This window comes from Rattus norvegicus, chromosome 5 (assembly GCF_036323735.1).
Source record: "Rattus norvegicus strain BN/NHsdMcwi chromosome 5, GRCr8, whole genome shotgun sequence".
NCBI lineage: Eukaryota > Metazoa > Chordata > Mammalia > Rodentia > Muridae > Rattus > Rattus norvegicus.
The window spans coordinates 55452223-55460830 of record NC_086023.1 but is presented as its reverse complement, the minus strand read 5'-3'; the positions used below and the strand labels follow the sequence as shown (position 1 = coordinate 55460830).

The window sequence follows — 8608 nt, the reverse complement described above, 5'->3', positions numbered from 1 at the left end:
ACTGAACCCCCAGTGAACTAGACTGTTGGGGGGAGGGCAGCAATTGGGGGAGGGTTGGGAGGGGAACAACCATAAGGAATGGGAGGGGGGAAGGGGGATGTTTGCCCGGAATCCGGGAAAGGGAATAACACTCGAAATGTATATAAGAAATACTCAAGTTAATAAAAAAGAAAAAGGAAAAAAAAAAAAAAGAATGGCTTACAAGTTGTGATCCAACTAGTCCAACAATGGCTGCCTCCTAAATGGAAAGTTCTGGAATACAGTAGCAGTTCAGACCACAGGACTAGATGTCTCAGTTGGTCTTTAGTATGTACTGGAGTCCTAAAGAAGTAGGCTCTAACACCAGTGAAGAAATAAACAAGACAAAGATCAAGCACTCCCTTCTAACATGCCTTTATATAGGCTGTCTCTAGAAGATAAGGCTGAGATTTAAGGTGATCTTTCCAACACACACACACACACACACACACACACACACACACACACACGATTTAGATGGTCCTTCTACTTCAAATATTTCAATCAAAAAGTCCCTAACAAATTTATCCAGTCAGCTATGGTGGCACCAATACTGTACCATGTTTCACCCCTTGATTCTTGGACCTGTTTATCCTGACTATGGGAGAAACTATACCATATATTGAGTACTGATTCAAAATACAAACTGCCTTCTAGAAAATTCTACTCCAAATTTGCAGTCTGTTGCTATCTAATTACCACTGTAACAGTGCCTGCAGAAGGCCATCCCATCATTTTATCAGGCCAGCTTCTTCAGTATGATGAAGAATGTGGTAAAGCCAGTGAACTCCATGACCATGAGAGGACTATTACATTTATGTGGCTGACAAGTAAGTTCCTTAGTCAAAAGCAATATTCTGTAGAATACTATGATGGTAGATAAGTTCACAGATGGGAGTTTGGACAGAAGCATTTTGTGCATGCAGGAAACACAAATTCACAACCAAAATAAATACCTTATCTAAAAAAGATAAAAAACATTGTTCTTTTTACATAGAAGGTGATCCAATGTAGTCAAATGGCAACCAATAGCCTGCCTAGTCACCCTGTGGAATGGTACCATATCTAGGGCTCAGTGTTAGTCTATGCTGTTAGCAAATCTGGCCTTCAGCCAAAGCTGTAGCCATATCAACCTTGATGGAATTTCATATTACTGAGCTCATGCATAACCTCCATCCTAGCAACCATGGCCACTTTTTTCATGGGTGTATTTGGGCGATGATAAAGATGGGTTGGAAAAAAACCTGAGTGTCCCTAGAATGAGTCTTCCTATCTATTTGATTATTAAGTTCCTTCTCTGATGAAGGCATCTTTGATGAGCATTTACATGAGACAAAAATGCCTTCACATCTTTCATACATTTGTAGACACCTATCCTCACACTTCTACAGAAGGCTCAGCAAATTTCATACATTCCATTGGCCACAGGCCATGAATATGAATAATCACACATTTGACTACTTCTTCTTTCTAACAAAATGTATGGCCCTGTATACTACTCAAAGTTCTGACCGTGGTAAAGATTTTCCTTTGCCTGTGTCTTTCAGGATTGTGCCCGAAAGGGGTTTTAATAAGGGGTTTTCCATTTCTGACTGATACCAATGTAATGTTCAGAACCATCAGTAAACTAGGTCCTACTCTTCTTTTCCTCACTCAACAGATCATAACCTATGATGCAATTGTTTCATGCTTAGATTTATATGGAGAAGAAACCATAGTCATTTGTACAACTTCTTAATAAAACTTGTATATTCCTTTAGGATCTTCTCAGGCCCAAACACATATATACTACTTTCCACTTGATAATGGATTGCTGCTATGTATATCCTACATAATGACTTGATTGGTCACATAACAACTCCCCAGCTCAGAAGAATAAGCTCACGTCAAATGGTAGTTGGTAGCCCACTGACAAATGTTCATTGTCCACTAATGCCCGATAACAGACAAAGAGGTACTATTTTCTCAAAGGGAGAATAGTTGTCTGCAGATTATAATAGAGACAAACTTCAAAATCCCAAATGCCTTTCTGTGATTCATGTATAGGGGCCTGCCAAAAACTCTAAAAAACATCAGATTTGGCTATTGACACCTCAGGTACCACCCAGTCTGCTGGATCATATAGGCCAAGTGTTAGAATGAGCCTTCCCAGCACCCAAGACCTATTGAATAAACATCTTTTCTACCGGACATTCAAAGCCAGAAGCTTTCTGGTTCTCTTGGTATATGATCAAGAGTAACACATTGAAGTAAACAATGTGCTGTCTCCAGAATCCAAATAGGCCCACCAGTTGTTGGGCTTCTTTCTTGATGGGGGAGGATCACATGCCATAATATATAGTTCACCTTATGATGGCCACAGTACTGACAACCGGGAGTAGGCCTGGGAAGTTTAAGAGAAAACACATACTCGGGTCATTTGTGTTACAAGAATGCCAAAGCTTTATTGAAGTTCACAGAATATATACCTTAAGTCCACTGAGTGGAAAATTCCAGGAAGCATATTGGAAAAACAGGCTTATGTCTTCAGGAACAAAGAACAGGAATTAATTAATTAATTAATTAATTAATTAATGTTACTGCCCAGGTGTAAATACCCAGGTGTAAACGCCCAGGTGTCACTCCCCAGGTGCCAAACAGAAAGGTCAGGATGTTCCTTTATTGGAACAAAAGGCTTCCACATGTATCAGCAGAGCTCAGTAGAGGGCAACCACTTGAGGGGGCCTGAGAGAGTCAATCAACCTTAGAAGGAATATCTGGACTGCCATGCCACTGGACTTCTAAGAATTTCACTGAGTCAGAAGGCCCTTGAACTTTGGTTGGATTTATTTCCCATCCTCTAATGCAAATACCTGTTGCCAGGTATAAAATCATCACCTCCTCCTGCTCACTTGTTTCAATCAGCATAATGCCATCAGTGTAATGAATCAGTGTGATATTTGTGGAAAGAGAAGATGATTATGATTCCTTTGAACTAAGTTATGAGGCAGAGTTAGAGAATTATTACACCCTTGAGTGAAAATGTAAATGTACACTACTGGCCTTACCAACTGAAAGAAAATTGCTTCTAGTGGTCATAATGAATAGATACTAAGTATAAGGAATTTACTAGATCAATAGCTGTATATATATACCAGGATATATGTTAATCTGCTCAAATATTGAGACTACATCAAGAATAATACCTTCGATAGGGGTCATTACTTGAAGTTTTTGGTAAGCATCTATCAATATCCATGATCCATGTATCTTCTTCACTGGTCAAGTAAAGGAAAATGTGGAAAATATGAGCCTGAATCTTTCAATTCCTTGATGGCCACTCTAATGTTTTCAGTCCTCTTAGGATGCACTATTGGCTTCGATTCACTAATTTCCTAGTAAAAGCAACTCTATTTGCCACCATTAGCCTTTCCATGCATAATGACCCTCATTCTACTGGTCAGAGAATTCTTTCAACCTCTACATACGTCTATCCCAATTATACATTCTGGGACTGTCCAAATAACTATATGATGAGCCCTACTGTGAGTTAGGATTCAAACAAAAGTCCACTCACTAATCACCTGGGTTCCATAAGTCTCTACCTTAGTCAGAGAGTCACAATGCTCCTAGGGAGTCTTCTAGAACTTAGTGTCTAAACTGGAAAATCTGATTGTTTTCTGTCCTCCAGTATACAGTTATGCTTACAAAAGGCAATTAGTCCTACAGGGTAATGACTAGAGAAAGACTGACAATAAAACTCCTAGGTATTTTATGAAAGTCCTTCCTCACAGAGACCTGGTCTTCCTTTTATTCAAAGGGCTCTGGGTCTGCAAACTGGTTCAAGTCTGGAAATTGGCACTTGGGCCAACATTCCCTCTTGCTTTTCTTTTCTTTCTTTACTTTTTTTCAGAACTTTTTCTGATTATACAGATTAAACAAAAAATAAACTAGGATTATCTGCTTAATGTCTGGCAACAGCATAACTGATTATCTAGTACCAAAGGTCCACATGAATTAAGCCACCATAAAAATATTTTGTCTGTATTGTTCCATATGAATCAAGCCATGAGAGGCATTTCTTTATCTACGCTACCCAATAAAATAACTTCAATTACCTTGCCTTTTGCAATTCAGTGAGGTTTCTGGCTCCTGCTACTGTGAGGCCCAGTTAAATCCATTACATTTAACTCATCCAACTGAACAGCAGTATCTCTGATCCTAAGGTCTGGCACAAGAAGTAGGGTGAAAGCAAAAGCCCTTCAAATGTGCTGGTGCTCCTCTCACCATTTTGCCTCTTGCAGGATGAGTGAAAGGTATGTCCTCTGGTCCTTCCCATTAAAGAGGATTAGGTTTTGCACAGTTTATGCACTCTCTAGCACTGCAAATTTCCATAGACCTTAAAAAAATCCCTTCATCAACACTAAGCCAAAGGGTATCCAGCATCTCCAACTCCTTATCAGTAGGCTATCTTTTGACCTCCATCCAACCATTGAAAGAGACTTTTAACAATTGCTTTCAATCTGTCAGTTTCCATATTAAACCTAAAATCTCCATTTGGTGGATCCACATTAACCCCATATCAGCCTGGCCCAATTCTATGTTCCTTCCACTATTATCCTACATCCTTAAAGCAATCAAGGCATACATTCCCCAGACTTCTGCTTGAATTAATTAGGAAATTCATTAAACTTTCTAATGGTGACTCACCCCCTTGTGAACTATACTTACTATCTCCCTTCTAGGCATCTGTTTAGCTTTCAGTCTGTTTATAGGTCTAGGAGAAACTTGGTGAGCCCTGACATCTCATTCAATGAAAGTCGGTGATGGTTTACCAGAAAATGAAGCAGTCAGTGGTAGAAAGGGCAGGTGGTGGGATACAAGTACATCTTCTGCAGAGGGTGAAGAGACTACTAGACTAAGTGAGGTAAACCCTTGAGAATAAAGGATTAAATGTTCTCAGCCTCAATAGGGTTTTTCCATACACTCTCATCCGAAGTTATAATATTCTATCCCTTACCTATTAATGTCACTATTTTAACTTTAAATATCCTCCTAGGCTGGGACTTCAAATTTTCAATAATTCAACCAATCGTATAATAGGGTTTTTATTCGATGTTCTGCAACTTGAGTTCTGTGGCTGCTGAACAGAATAATCTCTTTCTGAATACTTTAGAAACCGTTACACTTTATGAACATCTGGAGCAGGTCAATTTTGTCAATGGTTTCATCATTGTCCTTTGTTACCCTATACTGAGATCCTGGATGTTTGTTAATTTTATTGTGGAACTCATTCTTTTTCTTTGTCAATCTATCCAGAGACGCTAATAACAACTAAGTAGCATCATTGTTTTATCCCCTAACCCCACTGTTTTCAAAATATGGCCACACACTTTTATAGAAAGTCACTAAATTCCTTGCCTCTTACAATTGGTGAATTGGGATAATTGATTTGTTTCAGTAAGTTTGTTAACTGGTTGGACACCATGGATTTTTAGTGTTCTCCAAAGGTCTACGACATTAGTAACTGCAGTTGTTGTCAAATTGGAAAGCCTATTCCAGATACTTTGAAAATCCACTCTTATATTGCTCTAGAAGACTCCAAAATCTGTATTAGTCATGATACTCTAGAGTAGTGGTTTTTAACATTCCTAAAACTGTGACTCTTTAGTACAGTTCCTCATGTTTTGGTGACCTCAGCCATAAAATGATTTTTGTTTCTAATTCATAATTGTAATTTTCCTACTGAGTAGTGTTTCAGTTCCTAAGACCATTGGAAAAAAATGTTTTTTTCTTCTGATGGTTGTAACCCATTTCTCTAGATAAACAGAAAGATAGAATGAACAGATACATATAATACATACATGAACACATAAACGCAGAGAAGTTGATTATTAGAGATTATTGCCTAACTAGTCCAATAATAGCTTTGCATCACCAAAATTATCAATAATTTGGTAATTGTCCAATCCACCATATCATCAGTATAAGACTTTGACCTTATCTATATGATGCATGAAATGTGTAAGAGCTTATGAGACCGTCACAAGATTTCCAAGAGTCCTGGTAAAATTGGCAATGTATACGAGGGTCTTTAGAGGGAGTTCCCCACAAAGAGCAACTTATAAAGCTGTAAAAATGAATTCAAAGCTGTGATAAACGCCATGGGAAGCTAGAGATACCAAGAATATTGAATGTCTACTGAGAAAAGTTGTGGAGAGTGGAACGAGCTGAAAGGAACAGCCATGTGGCTTGCCGGCAGCATAGCATCAGGATGCAGCTTTTAAAGTTTATATCAAATCAACTCCCATGCGCTCTAGACGTGGAGCTATAGGATTCTATTTTTGCCATGGTGTGATTTGATTTGATGTTTTTAATCCAATATGTCCTTTCTCTTCTAGTCCTCTATTTTAGAATGAGCAAGTTGACTTTGCTTGTACAGTTTGTTTTCCTACTTTGCAGGAGCTCATGGGCTAATAGCTAAGAATTTCCTTCAGTCTCAAAGGAGACATTGGACTTGAATTGTTAACACTTCCATGACTATAGGGACCGTTAGAGATGGACCAAATGTGTTTTTCATTACAAGATAGATTGATTCTTTAGGGTCCAGAGTTGATTGTTATAGTGTGAGTGTGAAATTTTTCCCCCAAAATAGTATAAGTTAAAGATAGAGTTTCTATCTTTAGAAACTCAGAAGGGATTAAACCAAAAATTCAGTAATTTTGTTAGTGGATTAATTATTGACGAGATCATATTGGAAGGGGATATTTGTAGGTGATGCATGGTTGGTGGGAATATGTCACTGGGGCCTTGTGTTTGAAGATGATACCTTCTCTCACACTCACTCTTATATGTGTCTACTTTCTAGATGGTAAACAACTTTCTTCTATTAGTGTTTTTATCTCATCATAGGGTCAGAAACATTGAACTCCAACCTTGAAACTGACCAGAATCAATCCTTTCAGTTTTATCTTGGTTGAGGTTCTTTGTTCACATAAAGAACTAAGAGTATTTAGCTCAGTATTGAGAAGCTAACTCTACTATTCATACTCTAGCATTTCACATCTTCATCTATAGAACAACATTTAATCAAATCATTTCTTCTCTTGTCCTTCTGTAGCTTACACAGACTTAGATATCATTTCCTCATTCAGAAGACTTTGTTGATATCCCAAATCTCTGCTCAGTGCCTTCTAATACACCTTGATTCCCCACAGCTTGTACTATTCTTTTATTATAGCATCATAACATGTATTTCCTGATTATTTAGCTGAATCTTTCAATAAATTACAATCATCTCAAGAGAGTGGACAATGTATGATTCACAATCACATCCTCACATATTGTTCTTACTGGATAAAATCACTGGATTTCAGAAAAGCATCTTGAGTATTGAGCTATTCCAGTCACTTTTTTTTTGCTGTTGTTTGTTTGTTTGTGGAGTAAGAAATAAGTAAACTATGTTTCTGCCCTGTGTTTGTCCTACTGTGCTTTAAAGACCACTTATATGTCTTCTCAACTAAAATCACAAAGGCCATTTTAAACCATTATTTTGCTCATCAGCTTTCTCAAAAATGATCATCCTCAGAAAAATATGATTTTGCAATACTGCAACTTCTGTCTTCATGGCTATAAATTCTAGGAAGTCAAGGTGAAATGTAGCAATTTTCATAATAATTTAATCCATGAAGACAATGAAATTGAGGAAGAAAGGCTCAGGTCCCTTAAGAAATTGTTTTGTTTTGGTTTTTGCTTTAATTTCAAGAAATTAAAGATTTCAGGAAATCTGCCAGGCATGTATAATGAATTGAGTCACAATGTTCAAATTTTGTCTCTCGCCCATTTTTACACATGTATTCACATTTCTCTTTTCTTTTCTATCATTCTTCAATATGCCTTTTTATTTCCCTTCCCACATATGATCCCAAGAATCAGAGAACTTTTTAAATGTCTTATTTCCATGGCTTTTTTCCATTTACATAATTAAAATTGTGCAATTTTAATGGTTGAAGCAAGACTGTATTGTATAAAACATCCAACAAAGGAAGCATAAGAAACTGGGAAGGCACTTTGTGAGAAATAAATGAAAGCCCTTAGGGGAAGTCTCACAGAGGTGACAGTTAGGCCTGGAAAAGGAAGATGGTATACCTCATTACATGGGTAGCTCAGTTTTTAGATACAGGAACTAGAACCCTTAATTGTCATGCTCAGACAATTCACTTTCTATATTTCACTTCAATGTGATTAAAATATTTTTGGAATTTTGGGTTTGTTTTCATTAAAGTTGCTTTTGTATATGAATATGTGTGTGTGTGGTACATGTCTATGCTATATACGTGTGTATGTGTATGTGCATACATATGTATGTATGCATGCATGCATGTATATATGTGTGTAAATGTGCCTGTAGAAACATGTGAGGCCAGAGAAGGGCATCACTGGGTGACCTCCATCACTTCCATCCTTAATCATGTGGAATAGACTCTCTCCTTGAGAACAGTGTTCATAACTTTTGACTAGGTAGGCAGACAGGAAGCTCCCATGATCTGCTCGCATCTGTGGCTGTAGCACCGTAATACTATGACAGGCTTATTTTTGGGATGCTGAGATC

The 8608-nt window shown here is 37.7% G+C and overlaps 1 protein-coding gene across 11 annotated transcripts in view; it reads left to right on the top strand.

Annotated features, from left to right (window-relative positions):
• The window catches only part of Lingo2 (leucine rich repeat and Ig domain containing 2), a 1322423-nt gene that overhangs the window by 1027842 nt on the left and 285973 nt on the right, over positions 1 to 8608 (top strand). The gene's annotated exons all lie outside the window — the stretch shown is intronic.